This window comes from Ranitomeya variabilis, chromosome 2, assembly GCF_051348905.1.
Source record: "Ranitomeya variabilis isolate aRanVar5 chromosome 2, aRanVar5.hap1, whole genome shotgun sequence".
In the NCBI taxonomy this organism is placed as follows: Eukaryota; Metazoa; Chordata; class Amphibia; order Anura; family Dendrobatidae; genus Ranitomeya; species Ranitomeya variabilis.
This window is the reverse complement of record NC_135233.1, coordinates 463,754,412-463,781,898: the sequence shown is the minus strand read 5'-3', so window position 1 is coordinate 463,781,898 and position 27,487 is coordinate 463,754,412. Positions and strand designations below refer to the sequence as shown.

Here is a 27,487-nt window from a genome sequence, read left to right as displayed (position 1 = left end):
TCTTTTCTAACAGCAGAATGATCCAAGGTCGGGAAGACTTGAAATCTCCCCTGTGTATAGTAACACGACGAGCAGTGCTGTACAGCGTTCTGCAAACACAATTCCATAGAGATTTTAATTTAGGGTGATTGTTGTTTTTTTAGTTTTTTTTTTTTAATTACAATAAAACTGTTTATTTATGTTGAGAAAAGTATCTTAAAATGTATTTAATATCTGATTATTGAATTTAAGCCTTTACTAGTACCGACACGTCCGTAGACGTCATTGCAGTGATGTTCTGCCTCTAGCCTTGCTTTATAGTTTTGTTCTTTTCTTATCCCAGTACTTATGCGTTCCAGTTTTATTACATGTTAATTAGTTTTTTTTAGTGGCATGTTTTTTATTTTTATTTTATTGTCACAAGTAGCTTAGCGTAAGAATAGTAAAAGATGTTTCTCACTGTGTTATGATTCACCCAACGTTGTCTCTTGATGTGAAAATGGCAAGCCTAAGATTGAGGTGTGAGTGGGGGGTTTGTATCCTGTGTGGAGGGGTGAGGGGTGTGCGTGTGGGGGTGGTAACGCATGGGTGGGTTTGTGTGTGTATGTGCGTTCATTGAAGAGACTAAATCTCTTTTGGTTCGTGTGTGTGTGCGCATAAATCTGCATTTCTTATGTTTGGACACGTTCACACGATCAGTATTTGGTCAGTATTTTACATCCGTATTTATAAGGCAAAACCAGGAGTGGATCAATCATAGAAACACGTCACCACTTCTATATTTATCACCCACTCCTCGTTTTGGCTTTCAAATACTGATATAAATTACTGACCAAATACTGAACGTGTGAACGTGGCCTTAGAGTAAGGGCTCATCCAAATTTCATCAGTGATTTTTCATCACTGTCATCAATTTTTCTCAAAGGAGGAAAAAAAAAACGTTTCTTCACCTTCTCCTATCGATCAGTCCATTATGGCATCTGAGTTTTGTCAGATTTTCTCATGGAACTGTACATTGCTTACATTTCTGAGTTTGATCCGACACTCGGATCAACATCAGACACATTTCAGCAAATTTGCACTGATCAATCGGTGTGCAACAAATTAGACATGGGAATTACCCCATAGGCCATTATATATACTAGTGCTAAAACACAGAACTTATACGTGAAAAACTGAAGTGTGAATGAGCCCTAAAGATGTCTGTCTCTTCCTCTTTTTCAATTAATAGGGATAGGGAAGTATGAGACTGCGTTCACATGTATTTCTTATACCTATAATCTGTAAAAAAAAAAAAATTATCTAGCATTAAAAAAAAAAAATTGTAATTCTGTTAATTGATCACGGAAATAGTAATTTGTAGATCTACATAGTAAACAAGATCCCCATAGAATGGGAGCAAATGTAGATGATTTTGGCCAGGTCCCAGCACTTGTTGGGATAATCTTCTGACATGGACCATAATCTGATAATCTGTACGTGTAAGCCCAGTCTAAAGGCCCCCATGTACATTACACAGTGGTCAGCTGGACGATTGTACTGCCAACGGCTCTCTCTCGTACAAAGACATTACCGTTGTTCTCTAAGATACAGCCGATACCAGACTCTAGTAGAATCTGTTCTCCCAAAGAGCAAAAGGGTCTTTTGTTAGATATTCAACGTGTCAGGTCATTCTCTTCAACGTTATGTCAGGGGAGAGAATTCTGAGACCCCCCCCCCCATACACCGGTATCGGCGGGTTCAGCCCATTTTAGTGTAATGTATATAGGGGCCTTACGTGTGAATGCGGATGTACTATACAAGATCCTTGGATTATAGGGGAGTCGGGGTCAACAAAAGTCACTGCAAATGCATGCAATTTACCTGTTATTGCTAAAATCTCCTGTAAATTCTTTTTCAGAAGGGTAAAATTGGGATGTAATGATTGGATTTTGCAGATTTGGCATGGCTGGTGTGAGTGGGCAAGGCATAGTAGGGTTTGGGTGGGAATAGGGTGTGTTTGCATAAATGAGTGGTATGGGGGAGGTTGTATGGTAGCCGGGCGGGTACAGACATGACAATATATTTTGTAGGGTTGTATTTGTGTGACTGATGAAGGTATTGGTTTCATGCCTGTCATTCCAGGCCCTTTGTGTCACTAGAGAGATTATAGATCCACTATATTATATATTGGTTTACATAGGACTGAACATGACATTTTACTAAATGAAGGCTGTAAATAGGGTGTTTGGGCAATCATTCTAGTGACGAGCGACATCTTATTTGCTTAATTCGAAGCTCTGACTCCAAACTCAAACTTCAAAGTCAGGTCGGCCTATTCTGAGGATAATTCTGCTGTGCCGGTAGCACGGCCGACTCGCTACCGGTCACTGTGGCTTGTACCATTTTTACAGACTGTGTATTTGCATGCTATATATGGATGACAAAAAAAAAAAACTAGTATTGTTAACCATAGTAATGTTTTTATTTATTTTCAGTTTCAGTGTGTAATGATGAGTTTTACTTTGGGTAAATTTGGCAATATATATTAGATGAATGTCAGCCAAAGTCAACAATTTTATTTTATTTTTTGTCTGGACCATGACAAGCATCTAATGTGTAAGGCAGTATCCCAACTATTCTTCCGTTGAGTATTGTCATGGGGCGGATTGATCGGGCATGTTGGATTTCAACATGTCTGATCTTGGTTTTGATGGATATAAACATCTGCAAGATGTTAGGCCTCAACTTTGAGCACACAAGCATGTTGGGCCGAGCTTAACATACATGTGTATGATGGGGCAATCGGGATGAATATCTGCCGGCCAAATGAGGGTTCAGCCCTACTCTCTCTAAGATGGGGCTCAGCAACCCGTGGCACTCTATGGCCACCCGTGAGAGCGGCTGTCGGGCCACGCTTGGGTATTGTAGTTTCACAGCAGTTGGAGCACCACAGGTTGCTGATCCCCTGATCTAGAGTTTATCACTAGCTAAGGAATTGTATCCTTTTGTATAGCAAAACTTTTGTTGACTAGTTATCAGATTTTGTATTGATCTCACTAATGGAAATGTTCATTAATTTACTGCAAACGGTAGAATGGTTTACACCAGATCTGCAGTCTGTCAGTCCTCATCACATAGTAGCAATTCTCATTATTTGTATTTCTTTATTGACCTGTACAAAGTAACTCGCTCACTGTGAAAAAGTTCAATAAATATTTTTTCCTTTGATAAATCGTGTGTCTTTTTAAATACCAACTGAAACACAGCTAAAATTTGGAAAAGTTTTTTTTATTATCTTTGTATGAAATAAAGAAAATTAATCCTCTGGATAGGTCAAAATATTTATTACTGCACAGTAAAATAATTGGTCCAAAAATGTTCAAAAATAGCATTTTGATGACAAAAACATTCTTAAAGGTGAGTTTTTATGAAAAGTAGAGCTGTCCTCAATAATAGATTAATTCTGTTTCTCTGGGAGATGCACAGGGACAGTCATAACATTGGTGCAACCTGCGACCCAAGAGGTAAGGGGGCGACTGTCCCCTCCAAAGTAGGTGGAATTGTGCATTATCAGGAGCTATTTGACTGCAAAGGGCCCATATATTTTTCTTGTTAAGAGGCCTCTTCTGTCCATGTCCGCCAGTGGAGATGCATAAAATGGTCTACTTTTAAGGCTGAGGGTCACATTGGTGTATAGCATCTAATGCAAGAGACACTCGGGTCAAACTATGCTGCGAACTTGAGCCAAGGGTCGGTGCACTGTGCTCCGATCCTTTCGCATGGGATTATTGGATGACAGGTGAGGAGAAAAATAAAAATTGCTGAATGCTGCAATTGGCAGCGTATCTCGCACCCATTCAAGTCAATGGGTGTGTGAAAAACATCAGACTGCACTCAGATATCATCAGAGTGCACTTGAATATATGCCAAGACAGGCGATGGAGAGATTAATCTCTCCTTTTATTTTTTTCATGCCTAATCTGCATGTGAAAAAAATTGCACATCTGCTGTAACTCATTGAATAACACTGGTCCGAGTGCAATGCAGGATTTTCTAGTATTACACTCCTCTCTAATATACGCCAGTGTGAGCGAGCCCTTAGGCTGGATTTCATATAACTTCATTAGCCAAAACCAGCATACGATAGCCAATGCCATTACATGCTATCATCATGGGCTACAGTGTGGGCAAGGTTTCAGATGTAGTGCAAAAACCCAGCATTAGGACTTGCTGTTTTTACGTCCATTATGTGCTGATAAATCTCACTTTATTTTTTCTTTTCTATAGTAGTTGAAGTTTATATAATTTTTTCACATTTATTTATTTTTTGTATTTTGGAATATTATTCCATATCACAATCTCTTAAAATATAATATTTAGAAATCTCACAATTTTTACATCTATTTTTTTATATTCTAATTTCTTGTTATTTCTGCAAACATACATTAGCTACAATGGTCCGGATCTGACCCTACGTTTTATATTGAGGCATCTAATAGAGTGTGCAAAGGTCAATTGTGAAGGCAGTGGGGAAGCTGTGACATAGCCTATTAGTACTGCTATCAGTTGTCTATAGAGATGTTATCTGTCATTGTAATCTGCCTCTGACGATAATGAGTTTGGTGAAAGCTCTACCTAAAAGGACAGTAAGTATGCAGAGAAGATAAAACATAAAAGAGAACATAAAAAAAATGTTTGACTGTCCAGTATTAATCCCCATCAGTTATTGAAAAGCCTTTATGCTCCTCCTGCCTGTGCAGACCATAAGGTCACCAAAAAAGGAGGGCAATGTTTTGAAGTCTTTTCCCCCAGGTTTTCTGTCTCTTCTCCGGGGCAGAGGGGTCGTATACAAAATTCCGCTGCATTTTGTGTGTTTTGGAATGGTAATGTCACATCAAATCTCAGCCCACATCGCGAGCTCAAGAGCTTGTGGTCATCGATGTCTGGGTTCAGCTGCTGCTTGTCGGAGCCATGAGGGTTAAGAACGATTATTTGGCAAAATAGGAAACCGGAATCCACCATCACAAAAGCCATTTCAAGTTTTTCATTATCCTGGCACTGTTGCGTTAAGAACCAGCAATAATGTTCGGAACCTGCCATGGAAAACCCAAGAAGTGTGATTAGTTACAGTGTGTATGGCCATTACCATTATTTCTGCAAATATTTTACTAATTTTTAATCACTAGGTGAGTAGTCAAGAGTACTGGGATGATGGTAAATATGTGAACCCTGCAGGTGGAGGCGGGCGGTGAAACTCAGTGATCACTAGAGCCAACCCCTGATTAAGCCTGGACAAGTGCTGAAAATTGTCCTAAGGCAGTAATCGCACATTTTAACACCTTAGTGGCAAGCCAAATTTTAAAAATCTGATCAGTGTCGCTTTGTGATGACTAGCTGAAGAGCCCGGCATTGCCCGGGCGTAGTAACTAACTGTGGTTAGTTATAACAAATTATAATGATTATATTGCACATAAAAACATTTCACATCATATACTCAACACTACAGTTTTGCAACACATATTAACTAAACGATTACCCAAGTATTGATAGTACTTTATTTTCAATTCATTCAAGAGCCTTTTGATAAACATTTTTGGCTTTTCCTTCCGGTGCAAAGATGAACAGATTTTTGGAAGTTCCAACTCTTGAACAGGCCACATGAAGTTGACCATGAGAAAAGCATGGAGATTGCAAATCAATCCCTACTACTTTCAAGGACTGTCCCTGAGCCTTGTTAATGGACATTGCAAATGCCAGTCAAAGTGGAAACTGGAGGCGTTTAAAATCAAAAGGCAAATCAGATGGAATGAGTGGAATTCTTGGAATGCAAAGGTCCTCTCCTTTGGCACATCCTGTTACTGAGCTGTGTATCTAATCCTATCCTGTGTGTTACTGTCTGCTGAGCCGTGAATCTAATCCTATCCTGTGTGATGTCTGCTGAGCCATGAATCTAATCCTATCCTGTGTGATACAGTCTTCTGAGCCGTGAATCTAATACTATGCTGTGTGATACAGGAAGGCAAATTTCCTACGGATGAGATGATCTTGGTGCAATTAACCCCTTAATCCCATATGACGTACTATCCCGTCGATGTGACCTGGGACTTAATTCCCGGGGAGGGATAGTACATCATAGGCGGGGGGAGCGCGGCTGATCGTCGCCAGGTGTCAGCTGATTATCACAGCTGACATCCGACACTGTGCCAGGAGCGGTCATGGACCACTCCCGACACATTAACCCCCGGAACACAGCGATCAAACATGATCGCAGCGTTCCGGCGGCATAGGGAAGCATTGCGCAGAGAGGGGGCTCCCTGCGTGCTTCCCTGAGACCCTCGGAACAACGAAAAAAAAAAAAAAAATGTTATAGTCCTCAGAATAAAGCGATGCAAAAATAATTTTTTTATATAAAATACTTATCATTTAAAAGCGCCAAAATATAAAAAAATATATAAATGAGGTATCGCTATAATCGTACTGACCCGAAGAATAAGACTGCTTTATCAATTTTATCAAACGTGGAACGGTATAAACGACCCCCCAAAAGAAATTTATGAATAGCTGATTTTTGGCCATTCTGCCTCACAAAAATCTGAATAAAAAGCTATCAAAAAATGTCACGTGCCCGAAAATTGTACCAATAAAAACTTCAACTCGTCCTGCAAAAAACAAGACCTCACATGACTCTGTGGACCAAAATATGGAAAAATTATAGCTCTCAAAATGTGGAGATGCAAAAACAATTTTTTGCAATAAAAAGCGTCTTTTACTGTGTGACAGCTGCGAAACAAAAAAATGCTATAAAAGTAAATCAAACCCCCCTTCATCACCCCCTTAGTTAGGGAAAAATAATAAAATTAAAAAAATGTATTTATTTCCATTTTCCCATTAGGGTTGAGGCTAAAGTTAGGATTAGGGTTGGGGCTACAGTTAGGGTTGGGGCTAAAGTTAGGGTTTGTGTTACATTTACTGTTGGGATTAGGGTTAGGGGTCTGTCAGGGTTAGGGGTGTGGTTAGGGTTATGGTTGGGATTAGGGTTAGGGGTGTGTTGGGGTTAGGGGTATGTTCAGGTTAGGGGACTGGTTAGGGGTGTGTTTGGGTTTCAGTTAGAATTAGGGGGTTTCCACTGTTTAGGCATATCAGGGGCTGTCCAAACGCGACATGGCGTCCGATCTCAAATCCAGCCAATTCTGCGTTGAAAAAGTAAAACAATGCTCCTTCCCTTCCGAGCTCTCCCGTGCACCAAAATGGGTTTACCCCAACATGGGGTAACAGCGTACTCAGGACAAATTGGACTACAACGTTTGGGGTTCAATTTCTCTGGTTACCCTTGGGAAAATAAACACTGTTTAGGTACATCAGGGGCTCTGCAAATGCAACGTGACTCCTGCAGACCAATCCATCTAAGGCTACTTTCACACTAGCGTCGTGCACTGCACGTCGCTATGCGCCGTTTTGCAGAAAAAACGCATCCTGCAAAAGTGCTTGCAGGATGCGTTTTTTCCTGTGAAATACCTAAAGGGTTAATGAACTTCTTGAATGTGGTTTTGAGCACCTTGAGGGGTGCAGTTTTTAGAATGGTGTCACACTTGGTTATTTTCTATCATATAGACCCCTCAAAGTGACTTCAAATGTGATGTAGTTTCTAAAAAAAAAAAAAAATAATCTAAAAATGAGAAATTGCTGGTCAACTTTTAATCCTTATAACTCCCTAACAAAAAAAAATTTTGGTTCCAAAATTGTGCTGATGTAAAGTAGACATGTGGGAAATGTTAGCTATTAAGTATTTTGTGTGACATATCTCTGTGAATTAAGGGCATAAAAATTCAAAGATGGAAAATTGCAAAATTTTCAAAATCTTCTCCAAATTTCCGTTTTTTTCACAAATAAACGCAGTTAATATCAAAGAAACGTCACCACTATCATGAAGTACAATATGTCACGAGAAAACATTCTCAGAATCATCAGGATCCGTTGAAGCGTTCCAGAGTTATAACCTCATAAAGGGACAGTGGTCAGAATTGTAAAAATTGGCCCGGTCACTAACGCGCAAACCACACTTGGGGGTTAACTGGGATGATATCCTGAGACATAAAAATACACAAAAAGGGATTAGCATCCTGGATAGGACCTGTGCACAGTATATACCGTATGGGAATAAACATACTTTAAATAGGAGGAAACCATTATAGCTAAATAGAGCTGTAAGGGGCGCAATAAGTTACTAAAAGAAAGCATTTATAGAGAATTATTATAGCACCATTTATTCCATGGCGCTTTACATGTGAGGAGGGGTATACATAATAAAAAATACAAGTACAATAATCTTGACCAATACAAGTCACAGCTGGTACAGGAGGAGAGAGGACCCTGCCCGCGAGGGCTCACAATCTACAAGGGATGGGTGAGGCTACAGTAGGTGAGGATAGAGCTGGTCGTGCAGCGGTTTGGTGGATCGGTGGTTACTGCAGGTTGTAGGCTTGTCGGAAGAGGTGGGAATTAAAGGAAGTAGGTAGTGATGAGGCATTAAATAAATACAGGAAATTAAATAAATTCTGTAAAAAGCAAATCAAGGCAGCAAAGATTGAGACAGAGAGACTCATTGCCAGAGAGAGTAAAAATAATCCCAAAATATTCTTTAACTACATAAATAGTAAGAAACAAAAAAATGAGTGTTGGCCCCCTTAAAAATAGTCTGGGTGAAATGGTGGATGAGGATGAGGAAAAAGCCAATATGCTAAATGACTTTTTTTTTCAACAGGATTTACACAAGAAAATTCCATGGCAGACAATATGATCAGTGATAACAAAAATTCCCCATTAAGTGTCACCTGCTTAACCAAGCAGGAAGTACGGCGGCGTCTAAAAATCACTAAAGTTGACAAATCTCTGGGCCCGGATGGGATACACCCCCGAGTACTGCAGGAATTAAGTACAGTCATTGATAGACCATTATTTTTAATCTTTAAAGACTCCATAATAACAGGGTCTGTACCACAGGACTGGCGTATAGCAAATGTGGTGCCAATATTCAAAAAGAGGACAAAAACTGAACTTGGAAATTATAGGCCAGTAAGCTTAACCTCTATTGTGGGTAAAATCCTGGAGGGCTATGCTGGAGTATCTGAAGAGGAATAACCTCATGACCCAATATCAGCATGGGTTTACTAGGGACCGTTCCTGACTAATCTGATCAATTTCTATGAAGAGGTAAGTTACGGACTGGACCAAGGGAACGCAGTGGACGTAGTGTATATGGACTTTTCAAAAGCTTTTGATACGGTGCCACACAAAAGGTTAATACATAAAATGAGAATAATGGGGATAGGGGAAAATATGTGTAAGTGGGTTAAGAGCTGGCTCAGGAATAGGATACAAAGGGTGGTTATTAATGGAGCACACTCGGACTGGGTCGCGGTTAGCAGTGGGGCACCACAGGGGTCAGTATTGGGCCCTCTTCTTTTTAGCGTATTTATTAATGACCTTGTAGGGGGCATACAGTGTAGAATTTCAATATTTGCAGATGACACTAAACTCTGCAGGTTAATCAATACAGAGGAGGACAATTTTATATTACAGGACGATTTATGTAAACTAGAAGCTTGGGCTGATAAATGGCAAATGAGCTTTAATGGGGATAAATGTAAGGTCATGCACTTGGGTTGAAGTACCAAGATGTATAACTATGTGCTTAATTCTAAAACTCTGGGCAAAACGACCTGAAAAAGACCTGGGTGTATGGGTGGATGACAAACTCATATTCAGTAGCCAGTGTCAGGCAGCTGCTGGAAAGGCAAATAAAATAATGGGATGCATTAAAAGAGGCATAGATACTCATGAGGAGAACATAATTTTACCTCTATACAAGTCACTAGTTCGACCACACTTAGAATACTGTGCACAGTTCTGGTCTCCGGTGTATAAGAAAGACATAGCTGAACTAGAGCGGGTGCAGAGAAGAGCGACCAAGGTTATTAGAGGACTGGGGGGTCCGCAATACCAAAATAGGTTATTACACTTGGGGCTATTTAGTTTGGAAAAACAAAGACTAAGGGGTGATCTTATGTTAATGTATAAATATATGAGGGGACAGTACAAAGACCTTTCTGATCTTTTTAATCATAGACCTGAGACAGGGACAAGGGGGCATCCTCTACGTCTGGAGGATAGAAGGTTTAAGTATAATAACAGACGCAGATTCTTTACTGTAAAGAGCAGTGAGACTATGGAACTCTCTGCCGTATGATGTTGTAATGAGTAATTCATTACTAAAATTTAAGAGGGTACTGGATGCCTTTCATGAAAAGTATAATGTTACAGTTTATGTATACTAGATTCCGTGATAGAGCGTTGATCCAGGGAACTAGTCTGATTGCCGTATGTGGAGTCGGGAAGGAATTTTTTACCCCAATGTGGAGCTTACTCTTTGCCACATGGTTTTTTTTGCCTTCCTCTGGATCAACATGCTAGGGCATGTTAGGTTAGGCTATGGGTTGAACTAGATGGACTTAGTCTTCCTTCAACCTTAATAACTATGTACCTAAACAGTAGAAACCCCCCACAAGTGACCCCATATTGGAAACTAGAACCCCACAAGGAACTTATCTAGATGTGTTGTGAGAACTTTGAACCCCCAAGTGTTTCACTAATGTTTATAACGCAGAGCCGTGAAAATATAAAATCTATTTTTTCCACAAAAATTATTGTTAGCCCCCAGTTTTGTATTTTCCCAAGGGTAACAGGAGAAATTGGACCCCAAAAGTTGTTGTTCAATTTGTCCGGAGTACGCTGATACCTCATATGTGGGAGAAAACTACTTTCTCTATCGCCTCATTGGGGGACACAGGAACCATGGGTGTATGCTGCTGCCACTAGGAGGCTGACACTATGCACAAAAAAAGTTAGCTCCTCCTCTGCAGTGTACACCCCACCGACTGGCATTATGAACTTCAGTTTAGCTTAGAGTCAGTAGGAGGTGGACACGGGTCTTTTATTAGACCCTTATCTACCTCAATGTGCGTTGTTCCCTTTCAGATTTCCGAGAGGGATACAGTGTGAATAGTCACAACTGTAATCCCACAATGTGGACTATGAGTACGGCGTGTACTGCCACCCCTTATCCTCATAGATCCCACAGCAGGACCAAGACCCCTAACACAGAAGAGTGTTGAGATCCAGACCGGTCCTTGCTCCGTCTCCCACCCACTCGCCCTCCAGAGCCTATCGGTTGCGGAGACGATGTCCTTCAGCTCCGGACGTTTGATACCTTCCCTGAGCTGAGGTACCTCTCTCTCCTTTCAGAATTCCATGAGAGTGAGGCTTCCGTAGTAGATGACGGCGTGGGATTTATTAGGTGAGTATTGCATCCAGATTAGGGAATTAACTCTGCACTACCCCCTGGGGTTTTAAGGGATGCCCTGATTTTCTAAAGGGACGCGGAGCTATCCCAGGAGCACTACCTTTTGGCACGGGCGGGGGGTCCTCGCCGCATCGGCAGGGCGGCCTTTACAGGCTGCCGCCCTGCTCCTTCTCCTGGCGGCCGGCAGCTATTCCGCGGTCGCTGGCATCTAATTTAGCCCCCGGCTTTGCCCGGGCCTAGTTGCGGCACCGCGATCCTCGTCGGTGGTCGCCGGTTATCTAATTTAGGCCCCGGCTTCTTCTGGGCCTAGTTCCGGCTCCGTGATCCTCATCGGCGGGCGTCGGTTTCTAATTTAGGCCCCGGCTTCTGCTGGGCCTAGTTCCGGCTCCGTGATCCTCGTCGGCGGGCGCCAGTTTCTAATTTAGGCCCCGGCTTCTGCTCGGGCCTAGTTCTGGCTCCGCGACTCCGCCCACTTCCTTTTTCTTCGGGTGGGTTTTTCTCCCACCCGACCATCATTCCCCTGGCTAGCTCCGCCCACCGGCGCCAACTTCGTGCTCCTGTTCCGCGCGGCTAGCTCCACCTTTTCTCCCTGTGCCGCTGCAGAAGTTTATTTCGGCCCCACGCACGCCTCTCTCCGCCCTTTTCAGCGCAGTCTGGCGTCCCCATCTACGGTCGCCATCTTCACCAGCTCCCTGTACGACATTGTGTCCCAGGTCTCCTTAACTGGATCGCTGCAGGGGTCGCTTTACCTTCTTGCCTGAAGGGCTATCTTCCACTGGGGGACCATCTACAGCTGGGCAGCTTCTTCCTTCTGGAAACTGTTTAGTCTGCCGTGAGTAGCTCTGTACTGCAGACTGACACTCTCCTCTGCCCTCCTGTCCCCTAACCTTCTGGCATTCCTCAGGGGCCCGTTCGTCATGTCTAATTCTAAGGGAGCTCTCTCTCGTCCTCCTCCTTCTTCCTCTACTTCCTTTGCCTTAGTCAAACACTTTGCGTGTTCGTCTTGTAACTGCAAACTTCCCTCAGGTCAGTCCTCTCCTCTCTTGTCAGGCCTGCAGCAAACCCATTATGCCCACCACCCAGGATCCACCTGCCGCTCCGCTTGAGAGTGAAGTCTACGCTCCTGGCTGGGCTTCCACTCTGTCACAATCGGTAATGGATCTAACACGGATGTCACAGACCCTTGTGTCCGTGCTTGATAGGTTGACCCTGCAGACTCCCGCAGTAGCCAGCGCAGGAACCTCCGTCCGAGCCTCCCATTATAGGCCGCAAAAGATCCAGACAGAAACGCCGGTCTGAATCCTCTTCCCGTTCCATCTCTCCCCATGATCGTTCTCTGCAATCGGCTTCTCCCCGGTCCTCCTCCCCTGAGTCAGGTGAGGCGTTCTCTGATGCGCTTTCCAAGGATAATCTGGAGCTGGATTCGAAACAAATCGCTAGCATGAGGGATATGATTCAGAGTCTCATTGGAGCAATCAATCAGCCCTGTGGCATCAAAGATTCCTCTACGGAACCCGCAGATCAGGCGGCTTCGTTTAGACGGTCTAACACACCTTCCAAGGTTTGCGCTCGTCATCCTGAGTTCGATCAGCTTCTCACCAGAGAAAGAGAGAATCCGACCAGACGCTTTCAAAGAGGAAAGCGCCTTGGCGTCTTATATCCTTTTTCTCCGGATCTCATCGCCAACTGGACTTCTTCTCCCTCTGTGGATCCGCCAGTTACTAGACTTTCCACCAACACAGTCCTCCCGCTGTCTGGTGGAGCGTCTGTGAAAGATTCCAACGATAGAATCATAGAATCCTTTGCCAAGTCGGCCTTCGAAGCGGCAACGTCCACCCTATGCCCGACTTTTGCTTCCACCTGGGTTTCGAAGTCTATATCCGAATGGGCCAAACAACTCCGTCAGGGCATTCTGGCCGGAGCTCCACCAGAACAGTTGGCGGAACTTGCCACCCAGATTTCCCACGCTAGGGAATATTTGGTCTCTGCTTCCCTGGACGCCGCGTCTTGTGCCGCTCAGGCGTCCAGTAATGTTGTGGCCATCCGTCGTACCGTTTGGCTCAAGTCCTGGCAGGCAGATTTGTCATCAAAAAAGACCCTTACCGGCTGAGAGCAGTCACCGGCAAGCCTCCTGCACTGCCTGTCAGATCGCTGACCTGACACAGTGCTCTGCAAAGTGTCAGATCAGCGATCTGACACTATACAGCGATGTCCCACCCTGGGACAATGTAAAAAGAAAAAAATTAACGTGTAAAAATATTTAACAAAAAAAAATCCTAAATAAAGAAAATAAATATTGTTCCAATAAATACATTTCTTTATGTAAATAAAATAAAAAACAATAAAAGTGCACATATTTAGTATCGCCCAACCTATAAAACTCTCCCACTAGTTAACCCCTTCAGTGAACACCGTAAAAGAGTTCCGGAGGAAGAGAGAGAATTTCAGGGGAACAGAGAGAGAGAATTCAGTGGGAAGTGAGAAAGAGAGAGAGAGAGTGTTTTGGGGGATGAGAAGAGAGATAGTTCCGGGGGTGGAGAGAAAACTCTGGATTAACAGAGAGAGTTCTAGGGGAAGAGAGGGAGAGAGTTCCGGGGGAACAGGGAGAGAGAACGTTCTGGGGGAAGAGAGAGTGTTCTGGGGGAATAGAGAGAGAGGGTTTTTGGGGGAAGAGAGAGAACCCTAACTTCCAGGGGTCCGCTCATCCCTACCTAAGACGTAAAGCTCAAACTTGCAGAGCTAAGAAAACTCTTAGTGCAAAAGTGCAAACCCGACTAGAAAGAATAACATAATACATGGGAAAAGCAGCAGCCTCCCATCCACAGTAAACCGATTAATCTCCATGTAAATGTGCTGCTATCCAGAAATGCTCATTTAATATAAGGCAGAATTTTTTTCAAGGATTATACATCTTTTATGACATGGATTTTCAAAGTAAGTACTCCAGCCTCATTAGTGTAAGATCTTTTTAATTGTGTATGCACTTTATATTGTGTAATCTGGTAACGGATCCACTTTGTGTCAATTTTATTTTTTTTTTTGCACTCCCCATGCAGAATTATACTCTACCACGTTATCCATAGGATACAACAGAGCACGGGGAAGTGTGAAACTGAGAAACCTGAAAATTCTACAATTTAATGCTGAAATAATTACATCCTGGATGGATTGTAAGAGCAAAACCTATTATATATTACAAATGATGTAACTGAAGGATGTTTACAAAATATCATAATTCATTGCATGAATGGTTATAGATAGTGATGAGCGAGTATACTCGTTGCTTGGGTTTTCCCGAGCACGCTTGGGTGGTCTCCGAGTATTTGTTAGTGCTCGGAGATTTAGTTTTCATCACTGCAGCTGAATGATTTACAGCCAGCCTGAGTACATGTGGGGGTTGCCTGGTTGCTAGGGAATCCCCACATGTAATCAGGCCGGCTAGTAGCTTAAATCATTCAGATGCGGCGATGAAAACTAAATCTCCAATCAGTCATAAATACTCGGAGACCACCCGAGCAACGAGTACACTCGCTCATCACTAGTTATAGATGAATGTTGCAAAAGTATGATATAGAAAATCCAGGGATAAATGAAAAGTTTGTCCTGGAAACAGCTGCAACTTTTGCAATAAGTTTTACTGCTTGTTCCAAAGCTAAAGTGCAAATGCTAAGAAATCATGCAGACCAGACATTTGCTCCACTGACGGTACGGAAGCAAAACCGCACAAGAGAATTCTATGACATGCAGTTTAGAGAGTATAAACTCATGCGTAGCACATGTCCTACTTCTGGTGGCTTCTGTAAACAGCACGCTGCCTCTTCCTTCTCCGGCAAGCAGTCTGTAGTAAGTCAGGGTGGCACAACGGAGGGAACATGCACTTGGCCTTGGTGGATTAAAACCTCTGGGGCCCAAAAGAGGGTTCCCACACATTTCTCTCCCTTGTGCTCCATTATCCAGGGCCCACATTGTTATTAGGGCCCACCGCAACCAGCTTGCTATCATTCTTTAAAATGCCCCCCCAAGTGGGCCTTCACTCGGAGGCACCATATTAATAACCGTGGCACGGCGCCAAGTAAAACCTGGCAGGCGTTACACGGACTGTGCCAGAAGTCGTATTAACCCTTGCTGAAAAAAATGCATGTATAATTTAATGACCGTAGAAAGAGACGAAAATTCCGGATTGGGAATGACCTGCTTGATCTTCACTTGCAAGTACTGCTGGCCTGCACTAGATCGTGCCGGGCGTTATTCATTCTGTAAAATGCATTCATATAACTTTACGTTGTACTAGCTATTCTATGGGTAGCAAGCATTTTTATTGGTACATTTTAATTTTATGCCATTGTTTTGAGACACTGTGTCTGCGAATTCGCATATACAGTATCCTCAATAACATGGCACCCGAAATTGTGGTATGCGCACTTACGGACTTCGGCGCCAACAGTGAACAGTATCCTCAATAAAATGGCACCTGAAATTGTGGTATGCGCACTTACGGACTTCGGCGCCAACAGTGATGGCAAACCTTTTAGAGACCGAGTGCCCAAACTGCAACCCAAAATCCACTTAATAATTGCAAAGTGTCAACACAGCAATGTAACCTGAATACTTAGATTTTAGTTTACAAAAACAACTCATAATGAGAGCAGACGGGGGGCAACAGAGAGCAGGCAGGGGCAACAAAGAACAGCCACAGACAGGAGCAGAGGTACCAGACTGCAGATATAAAGGAATATGCTCCCTCCATCCTGGTATATATCCCTCCATCCTGGTATAAAAGTGCTTCTCACAAAATTAGAATATCATCAAAAAGGTTATTTATTTCAGTTCTTCAATACAAAAAGTGAAACTCATATAGAGTCATTACAAACAGAGTGATCTATTTCCAGCATTTATTTCTGTTAATGTTGATGATTATGGCTTACAGCCAATGAAAACCCAAAAGTCATTATCTCAGTAAATTATAATTATTAACAAAAACACCTGCAAAGGCTTCTTAAGTGTTTATAAAGGTCCCTTAGTCTGTTTCAGTAGCTCCACAATCATGGGGAAGACTGATGACTTGACAGATGTCCAGAAGGAAGTCATTGACACACTCCACAAGGAGGGTAATGTTAGAATCTGTTTAGTTTGTGACTATCTGCAAACAAGAAAGTCGATGTTACGGAACCCCTCAGCACCCAGAATATGTTGTGCAGTTATATGTATGTATAATAGGTTCCATGTGAGATGCATGTCCCTAATGCATCAGCCCACAGGCTGCGCCCCTGGGCAGAGGGGACAAGATATCCCCCTTCTGACCTCCCCCACCTTTGTAATTCCCATTGTAAATATCGGCAGGCTCCGGCCACCTGCAGCTATTGTAATGTATGTCTGGCCTGCCGCTTTTCAATGGGCCTGCCCTCTGTATCTGTGTGATATATATTCTGTGCCCTGTGAGTAAAGTGTTGTCACACTAGAAATATGTGGAGAAGCAGTGATCTTTTATATGCGCCCATGTAACCAAAGAATTCCAGCCAGCGTCCTTCATTCAGACTCCAGCCAAAGCAGAGTGGACCTCCTGAAACACGGGGTGGTACTGAAAGAGGTACTCCCGCACGGTAGATCCCGTTACACTGGTGGCAGACAGCGGGATGTGATACCCCATCTACAGGAGGAAAGGAATGAATGGAAAACAACTACCAGAAGTTAAAGAGGACTACATTAAAAGATCTGGTGGAAGCCCGAGGGTTAATCGCCAGCAACAAAACAAAAGCGGATTTGATAGCAGCCATCATGGAACACGACAGTGCAGCGCCCCCCAATGTGAACGTGGAGGAGACTGAATTCCAGAGGGAGGTAAAGAACAGACTGGCGTTCTATGGCCCAAACCCTGCAGTAGAGATCATACGAGAGGTGATGGCTTATGTGCGTACTGATCTGAAGGAAAAGATGGCCGAGCGGACCAGGATAGAGCTAGCCAAGATGGAGATGGCAGAGCAGACCAAAGTGGAGCTGGCCAAGATGGAGATGGCAGAGCGGAGAGAGGAGAGTCAGCGAGCAGGGGGAGCTCTGGCCTCTGACCAGGTACCTTCAACAGTAAGCCACAAAAAGATCCAGTATAATGCCTTCCGACAGTTGGGGGAGGCAGAGGAAGACATTGATGGCTTTCTGCAGGACTTTGAGCGGCAGTGTGCCCTTCATCAAGTGAAGCCGGAGGAACGGGTTCAGATTCTGGCCAGCAAGCTGACAGGCCGGGCAGCGGACGCCTATCGCACGGTACCTGATGAGGACTGTATGGACTATGAGTGGATCAAAGAAGTGTGTATGTGCTGACACCAGAGGCATACCACCAAAAGTTCCGCGGACTTATAAAACGCGTAACCGATACCTACGCTGAATGGGCCTGTAAATTACGGCGGTCACTGCTACAGTGGGTACAAGGGAGCCAAGCAACCACTAAGGAGGACGTCCTCCAGCTTTTCTTGTTAGAACGATTCTTTAATGGACTAATCCCCGAAACACAGGAATGGCTTCGGGACAGGCGGCCAACGAATCTTGAGGCCACTCGTCTGGCTGATGAACATCATGATGCCAGGAGGCCTCAGTTGTCCGGATCAAAGATGGTCACTAGGGGTCCGCCCATGGACCTGGAGGCCTCCAAACCACCTAAGATTGTAGGGGGACCAGCTAAAAACCCGGCCTACCACAGTCCACCTGGGACGCGATGCCACACCTGCCATCAGCTGGGCCACCTCCAAAGACAATGTTCCAACCGGACTCAGCATACCCAGTGGCCAAAGGCGGGAACAGCTACCTTCAGCCGGGCCGCTGTACACTGCTACCAAGGCGAAGCTGACCCGGCATTGGGGGCTACGACTAACCAGGGGGTGGAAGAGATGGAGGAAGTGCTGCATGAAGTAGACCCCGTGCAGGCAGCCCGGGCAGATAATCGACAACAGCATCGACAGGTCGTGTGGGTTAATGGGAAACGTATGCAGGGACTAAGAGATTCTGGGGCAACTTTGACCCTTGTGAAGCCTCATCTCGTCCGGGACTAAGAGAAGACGGACCGGACAGTGGCAGTCCGTGTAGCAGGGGGAGCCATACATCGACTGCCAGGATTCACCTGAACTGGGGAATCGGGGATGGCCTTCTTGAGGTCGGCTTGATGAAGGATTTGCCTGCAGATGTCTTGCTGGGAAATGACTTGGGGCCCATGTTGTCTGCCTTCTCGGTTACCCCTCTGGCTGAAACATATCCTGTGACCACCCGGAGACAAGCTCGAGCTGCGGAGGCGGAATCACACTCAGAGGAGGCCCAGGTAAGACATCCCAGCCCTACACGTATTCCCATAGCCAGACACATTTCTTGGGCCACCCCAGCTGAATTTAAGAGGTAGTTACTTGAGGATCCTTCATTGGAGGGATATTGTGGGAAGGCACAGGAGGGGAGAGGGGTACTGGAAGGGGAACAGTTTGTATGGAAGCAGGCACTCCTCTACCGGATCACAGAGCAGCACCACACAGGGACAAGCCCCACTATAAAACGACAGCTGGTAGTTCCCAAGAAGTATAGGCAGGAGTTACTGCGAATCTCTCATGACATACCCTTGGCCGGGCACTTCGGCGTCAGTCGCACCAGGCATCGTCTGACACAAAACTTCTTTTGGCCAGGGGTAACCTATGATGTTCGTCAGTACTGCCAGACCTGTGACAGTTGCCAGCGCATTGGCAAGAGGGGAGATCGATGCAAGGCCAAATTACGCCCCCTCCCCATTGAGGAGGAACCATTTAGCTGAGTAGCGGTCGATCTGATAGGGCCGTTAGCCAAACCCAGTCCATCAGGGAAAAGGTATATATTGACAGTGGTAGATTATGCCACACGGTATCTAGAGGCGGTTGCGTTACCTAACATACTGGCAGAATCGGTGGCGGCTGCCCTGCTCCAGGTTTTCTCACGGGTTGGATTTCCCCGGGAGATTATCTCGGACCAGGGTACCCAGTTTACAGCAGAAGTGACCAACCAACTGTGGAAGCTGTGCGGCGTAAAGTCCATTAGAAGCGCCCCGTACCACCCTCAAACCAATGGGTTGTGTGAACGCTTTAACAGGACGTTAAAACAACTCATTGGGACTTTTACCAGGACCTACAGGGACTGGGAGAAATTCTTGCCACACCTCCTGCTTGCCTATCGGTAGGTGCCCCAAGATTCCACGGGGTTCTCCCCGTTCGAACTGGTATACGGGAGGCGAGTAAGGGTACCCCTAGACTTAGTGCTAGAACACTGGGAAGGGGAGGGCATCATAGAAGGGGTACCTATTGTACCCTATGTGCTGGAATTCCGGGACCGCCTACAGGAGCTGACCCAGGCTGTACGTGTGAACATGCAGGTGGCCCAGCGGCGCCAGCGCGTATGGTACGATCGGAGGGCCAGAGAACGCACATTGGAAATAGGCAGAACAAGTTCCAAGCTGCATGGCAAGGGCCCTACCAGGTAGTGGGGAAAATAGCCAACACCACCTATACTGTCGCCGATTGTGACGACCCCAGGGTTATCCGCATGTTCCACGTGAATATGCTGAAGCCCTACTGGGAGCGCCCTAAAGAGGTAGTGGCCATCTGTTCACCTGAAGCAGAGGATTTAGCCGGACTTCCCTTGCCTGATGTCTTAGGGGAAAGGACTCAGTCTAAAACATGGGACCAGGTACACTTGGGTGAAGACCTAGGTCCCCGGGAGAGACAGCAGGCGGAGGCATTGTTGAGGCAGCGACAGAGGATGTTTTTAGGGAGACCAGGGTACACTCACCTGGCACAACGCAAGGTTGAGACCCAGGATCAGACCCCCCTGCGACAACCCCCCTTCCGCGTCCCTGAGTCTGTACGAGAAGGGATGCGACAAGAGATACAAGAGATGTTGCGTTTAGGGGTCATTGAAGAGTCAGATAGTCCCTGGGCATCCTCCGTAGTGTTAGTGCTCAAGAAGGATGGGACTACACGGTTTTGTGTAGACTATCGTAAGCTCAATGAGAAAACGGTGACGGATGCATATCGCATGCTGCGTGTGGATGAGTTGTTAGACCGGCTGGCGGGGGCAAAGTATTTGACCACCATCGATCTATGCAAAGGCTACTGGCAGATTCCCCTTAGTCCTGACGCTATTCCCAAGTCGGCATTTGTCACCCCGTTCGGCTTATTCCAGTTTCGAGTTATGCCATTCGGGATGAAGAATGCCCGGTGACCTTCCAGAGGCTGGCTGACCAGCTTCTGGATGGTCTCCAGGACTATGCTTGTGCCTACCTGGATGACATCGCCATCTACAGCGTGACATGGGAAGAGCATCTAAATCACCTAGAGACAGTATTGGACAGGATCCACAAGGCCGGAATCACCCTGAACCCAAACAAGTGTCACGTGGGCAAAGCAGAGGTTCAGTATTTAGGGCATTGGGTGGGAACCAGACCAGAACCAGCCAAGATTGAGGCCATAGCCAAATGGCCCACCCCACGCACTAAAACCCAGGTCATGGCGTTTCTAGGGACAGCGGGGTATTACAGGAAATTCGTTCCGAATTACAGCAGCGTAGCCAAGCCCCTCACTGATCTGACCCGTAAGAACCAACCCCGCCAGGTAACCTGGACCCCAGAGTGTGAGGAAGCCTTCCGCCAGCTAAAGGACGCCCTCACCAATACCCCTGCATTGGCTGCATCCGATCCAACTAAACGTTTCCTTGTTCACACAGTTGCTTTTATGTTTGGATTGGGGGCAGTACTGAGCCAAGTCGGGACGGATGGCCAAGAACACCCGGTAGCTTACCTGAGTCGGAAACTACTGCCCCATGAAGTAAGCTATGCGGCCATCGAGAAGGAGTGCCTGGCGGTAGTATGGGCACTCAAAAAGTTGCAACCATATTTGTATGGACGACAGTTTTCCCTCCTAACAGACCATAATCCCCTAGTCTGGCTTAATCGGGTCTCCGAAGACAACGCCAGATTACTGCGGTGGAGTTTAGCCCTACAACCTCTGGACTTCACCATCCACTACAGACCCGGCAAACAAAACGATAACGCCGATGGACTAAGTCGACAAACGGAACTTGTACCAACCCCATAAACTTCGGTCATCCCCAAACTGATCCGTTAAGGATCAGACTGTGTATGCCAATCGCATCGCTGAAAAGGGGAGCCGTGTTACGGAACCCCTCAGGACCCAGAATATGTTGTGCAGTTATATGTATGTATAATAGGTTTCATGTGAGATGCATTATCCTAATGCATCAGCCAACAGGCTGCGCCCCCGGGCAGAGGGGACAACATATCCCCCTTCTGACCTCCCCCACCTTTGTAATTCCCACAGTAAATATCGGCAGGCTCCGGCCACCTGCGGCTATTGTAATGAATGTCTGGCCTGCCGCTTTTCAATGGGCCTGCCCAGTGGCGTAACTACAAAGTTATGGGCCCCGGTGCAAACTTCCAAATGGGCCCCCCCCCCCCCTACCTCCGTGACGCCCCCCCACCCCCTTCCCCTAGATACGCCTCGGACTGTTGCAGGAATCTCCTGCACTGCAACATGGTGTTGGGTGCCAGCACAGCCCGCACAGTGGTATATCCAGCACAGCCCGCACAGTGGTATATCCAGCACAGCCCGCACAGTGGTATATCCAGCACAGCCCGCACAGTGGTATATACAGCACAGCCCGCACAGTGGTATATACAGCACAGCCCGCACAGTGGTATATACAGCACAGCCCGCACAGTGGTATATACAGCACAGCCCGCACAGTGGTATGTACAGCACAGCCCGCACAGTGGTATATACAGCACAGCCCGCACAGTGGTATATACAGCACAGCCCGCACAGGGGTAAATACAGCACAGCCCGCACAGGGGTATATACAGCACAGCCCGCACAGGGGTATATACAGCACAGCCCGCACAGGGGTATATACAGCACAGCCCGCACAGGGGTATATCCAGCACAGCCCGCACAGGGGTATATACAGCACAGCCCGCACAGGGGTATATACAGCACAGCCCGCACAGGGGTATATACAGCAGAGCCCGCACAGTGGTATATACAGCACAGCCCGCACAGTGGTATATCCAGCACAGCCCGCACAGGGGTATATACAGCAGAGCCCGCACAGGGGTATATACAGCACAGCCCGCACAGGGGTATATACAGCACAGCCCGCACAGGGGTATATACAGCACAGCCCGCACAGTGGTATATACAGCAGAGCCAGCACAGGGGTATATACAGCACAGCCCGCACAGGGGTATATACAGCACAGCCCGCACAGGGGTATATACAGCACAGCCCGCACAGTGGTATATACAGCACAGCCCGCACAGTGGTATATACAGCACAGCCCGCACAGGGGTATATACAGCACAGCCCGCACAGGGGTATATACAGCACAGCCCGCACAGGGGTATATACAGCAGAGCCCGCACAGGGGTATATACAGCACAGCCCGCACAGGGGTATATACAGCAGAGCCCGCACAGGGGTATATACAGCAGAGCCCGCACAGGGGTATATACAGCACAGCCCGCACAGGGGTATATACAGCACAGCCCGCACAGGGGTATATACAGCAGAGCCCGCACAGGGATATATACAGCACAGCCCGCACAGGGGTATATACAGCAGAGCCCGCACAGGGGTATATACAGCAGAGCCCGCACAGGGGTATATACAGCACAGCCCGCACAGGGGTATATGCAGCACAGCCAGCACAGGGGTATATAGAGCACAGCCAGCACAGGGGTATATAGAGCACAGCCAGCACAGGGGTATATAGAGCACAGCCCGCATCTCCCCCCCCCCCCCCCGATAATGGCCCCACAGTCCGGTGAAAAAGAAAAAAAAAAACTCTCCTCACCTTTCCTTTTGCCCGCGCTGCTCCTGGTGGCTGCAGTCTGCCCACTGCCCAGGACACTGCAGGTGCGCGATGATATGACATCATCGCGCACCCGCAGTGTACTGTCAGAGGCAGAGCGGGGAATGATGGGAGAGGGAGCGTCAGGTGACGCTCTCCTCCATCATTGCATTGAACTATACCGGTGTCATAGACGCCGGTATAGTTAAATGCGGCGGCGGCGGGGGGAGGAACAGTGCAGCGGCCCACTACTGGCATCGGCTCTTCTGGCATTTGCCAGAAGTGCCCGATGTCCAGCCCGGCCCTGCCCTGACCTACCGGCCCGGGGCCCCTGACCTGCGGGGCCCGGTCGCAATGGCGACCGCTGCGACCGCGGTCGTTACGCCCCTGGGCCTGCCCTCTGTATCTGTGTGATATACAGGTCCTTCTCAAAAAATTAGCATATAGTGTTAAATTTCATTATTTACCATAATGTAATGATTACAATTAAACTTTCATATATTATAGATTCATTATCCACCAACTGAAATTTGTCAGGTCTTTTATTGTTTTAATACTGATGATTTTGGCATACAACTCCTGATAACCCAAAAAACCTGTCTCAATAAATTAGCATATCAAGAAAAGGTTCTCTAAACGACCTATTACCCTAATCTTCTGAATCAACTAATTAACTCTAAACACATGCAAAAGATACCTGAGGCTTTTAAAAACTCCCTGCCTGGTTCATTACTCAAAACCCCCATCATGGGTAAGACTAGCGACCTGACAGATGTCAAGAAGGCCATCATTGACACCCTCAAGCAAGAGGGTAAGACCCAGAAAGAAATTTCTCAACAAATAGGCTGTTCCCAGAGTGCTGTATCAAGGCACCTCAATGGTAAGTCTGTTGGAAGGAAACAATGTGGCAGAAAACGCTGTACAACGAGAAGAGGTGACCGGACCCTGAGGAAGATTGTGGAGAAGGACCGATTCCAGACCTTGGGGAACCTGAGGAAGCAGTGGACTGAGTCTGGTGTGGAAACATCCAGAGCCACCGTGCACAGGCGTGTGCAGGAAATGGGCTACAGGTGCCGCATTCCCCAGGTAAAGCCACTTTTGAACCATAAACAGCGGCAGAAGCGCCTGACCTGGGCTACAGAGAAGCAGCACTGGACTGTTGCTAAGTGGTCCCAAGTACTTTTTTCTGATGAAAGCAAATTTTGCATGTCATTCGGAAATCAAGGTGCCAGAGTCTGGAGGAAGACTGGGGAGAAGGAAATGCCAAAATGCCTGGTCCAGTGTCAAGTACCCACAGTCAGTGATGGTGTGGGGTGCCATGTCAGCTGCTGGTGTTGGTCCACTGTGTTTCATCAAGGGCAGGGTCAATGCAGCTAGCTATCAGGAGATTTTGGAGCACTTCATGCTTCCATCGGCTGAAATGCTTTATGGAGATGAAGATTTCATTTTTCAGCACGACCTGGCACCTGCTCACAGTGCCAAAACCACTGGTAAATGGTTTACTGACCATGGTATTACTGTGCTCAATTGGCCTGCCAACTCTCCTGACCTGAACCCCATAGAGAATCTGTGGGATATTGTGAAGAGAAAGTTGAGAGACGCAAGACCCAACACTCTGGATGAGCTTAAGGCCGCTATTGAAGCATCCTGGGCCTCCATAACATCTCAGCAGTGTCACAGGCTGATTGCCTCCATGCCACGCCGCATTGAAGCAGTCATTTCTGCCAAAGGATTCCCGACCAAGTATTGAGTGCATAACTGAACATTATTATTTGATGGTTTTTTTGTTTGGTATTAAAAAACACTTTTATTTGATTGGTCGGGTGAAATATGCTAATTTATTGAGACAGGTTTTTTGGGTTATCAGGAGTTGTATGCCAAAATCATCAGTATTAAAACAATAAAAGACCTGACAAATTTCAGTTGGTGGATAATGAATCTATAATATATGAAAGTTTAATTGTAATCATTACATTATGGTAAATAATGAAATTTAACACTATATGCTAATTTTTTGAGAAGGACCTGTATATTCTGTGTCCTGTGAGTAAAGTGTTGTCACACTGGAAATACGTGGAGAAGCAGTGATCTTTTATATGCGCCCATGTAACCTAGGAATTCCAGCCAGCGTCCTTCATTCAGACTCCAGCCAAAGCAGAGTGGACCTCCTGAAACACGGGGTGGTACTGAAAGAGGTACTCCAGCACGGTAGTTCCCGTTACAGTCAATCGGTTGGAGTTTCTGGTGGCCGGGATATGTCAAGTGTACCGTGTGCGCTAGGTCTAAGGCTTCTCATGCTCCAGCGGAAGGGTTGCTTTGCCCGTTAGAGGTTCCTAGTTCTCCATGGACACATCTTGCAATGGATTTTATCACCGACCTGCCGGTCTGTAAGGGTTTTCTGTTATCTGGGTTGTTGTGGACCGGTTTAGTAAGATGTGTAATCTGGTCCCGTTCAATAAATTACCCTGCGCTAAGACACTTGCCAGGGCATTTGTGAAAGAGATAGTCAGACTCATTGTGTTCCCACGGACATTATCTTCGATAGGGGACCTCAGTTTGTGGCTCGCTTTTGGCGTGCCTTTTGTGACAGACTTAAGGTTCATTTGTCATTTTCGTCGGGTTATCATCTGCAGTCCAATGGACAGACCGAGAGGAGGAACCAGGACGTTGAGCAGCTTTTGAGATGTTTTGTAGCGGACAATCAGGAGATGTGGTCAGAATATCTACCATTAGCTGAGTTTGCTCTCAATAATCATATATCTTCTTTTGCTGTACTGGGAAGAATCCATATTTCAGTCCTTTTTCTAGGACTGGGGTGGCGGTGCCTGAGGAGGAGAGTTTTTCTGGAAATTTGGAAAGGGTTTGGACCAGTGTGCGCCATAATCTTAAACAGGCTAATAGGAGGTCTAAGAAATATTTTGACAAGAGAAGAAGGGAGGCGAGGTTTGTTGTTGGGGGCATGGTTTGGTTGTCCTCTTGGAGTCTGCGTTTGAAGATCCCTTCTAAAAAGTTGGGGCTGAAGTTTGTAGGACCTTTCAAAGTGGTTCACATTGTCAACTTGGCAGCGGTGAGATTAGACATTCCTTCGTCCTGGAAAATTAATTCAGTTTTTCATGTATCTTTGCTGAAGAAGGTTGACACGGCAGATAAGGTGGCTATGCCGTCTGCTTCTCCAATTGATGAGGACTGCGAGTTTGAGATTTCACGCATTCTTGATTCCAGGTGGCATAGAAGGGGGTTACAGTATCTTGTGTCCAGGAAGGGTTTCAGTCCTGAGGACAATTCCTGGGTGAAAGCTGTGGACGTTTCAGCCTCAAGGTTAATTAAAGCTTTTCACAGGAGATTTCCGAATAAGGCCCGGCCTAGAGGATCCGGGGATCCTCGTTAAAGGGGAGGTACTGTTAGAATCTGTTTAGTTTGTGACTATCCGCCATTTTCTTGGAGTTCTGGCTGCTGGTCTTTTCCCTCTGGTGCTGGGTCTGTATTGGGGCAGGTGTTTGTATCACTCTTTATTAACCAGCACCTGCCTCCCATTCCTTGCTGGACAACAGTGTTTATCTGCTTGAGCTCTAGCTTGGTGCTTTGCTTTGTGTTTTGTGTGTATTATTTGTGCAGTGCTGGCACCTCTGGTTCAGCTAGCCTTAGTTTCTGTTTTCTATTGGTTTCTGCAGCCTTCTCTGTGTTTTCTACTAGGAGGTGACCTGTTTTTGGACCCAGTCCTTAGTTCTTTTAGGGAATCCCTTCCCCTTATCTATAGGTCTTCGCTTGAGATTAACCTAGGATCGTCGGTGGGTCTATTCGCAAGGAATGGGTCGCCCAGTCCATCATAGGGTTTCAACCTAGTCATAGTGCAGGGTCAGTTTTCCCCCTTCTACCTTAGTCCTGTGTTGCAGATCAGTAACAGGTAAGCCACAAAAGCTCATTGCTAAAGAAGCTGGCTGTTCACAGAGTGCTGTATCCAAGCATATTAATGGAATGGCAGGCACGGTACCGCATAGGGAATGTGCCTCTGACTGCGGAGCCCCTTATAGATGAAGATAATAGGAAACACCGTGCAGTGCCAATTCCCCCCTCCCACTACTCCCCCAGGTGATGCACTAATTGGGACGCCCAGCTGACCAACGGGAAGAGAGAGGAAGGGGCGTCTGGCCACACCCACAAGGGCTAAATCCAGGTGCCGGGGTCAGTTCCTTCCTCTTTCTCCCCGGCTGACCCTCTGGAAGCAATTGTCCCGGATATCCCGTCTGCCATGTCGGACCCCATGATCGAGGCCATACAACGGAGAGCTGCACAGGAAGGTGAGCA

General features: G+C 46.2%; 1 long non-coding RNA gene across 1 annotated transcript in view; it reads right to left on the bottom strand.

Moving 5' to 3' along the window:
• Positions 1–1,810: 1,810 nt before the first annotated feature.
• LOC143806714 (uncharacterized) overlaps positions 1,811–27,487 on the bottom strand; it is a 50,664-nt gene continuing 24,987 nt past the window's right edge. Inside the window, exon 4 of the long non-coding RNA XR_013221550.1 lies at positions 1,811–5,054. This is a non-coding gene — a long non-coding RNA (uncharacterized LOC143806714). The remainder of the gene's footprint in view (positions 5,055–27,487) is intronic.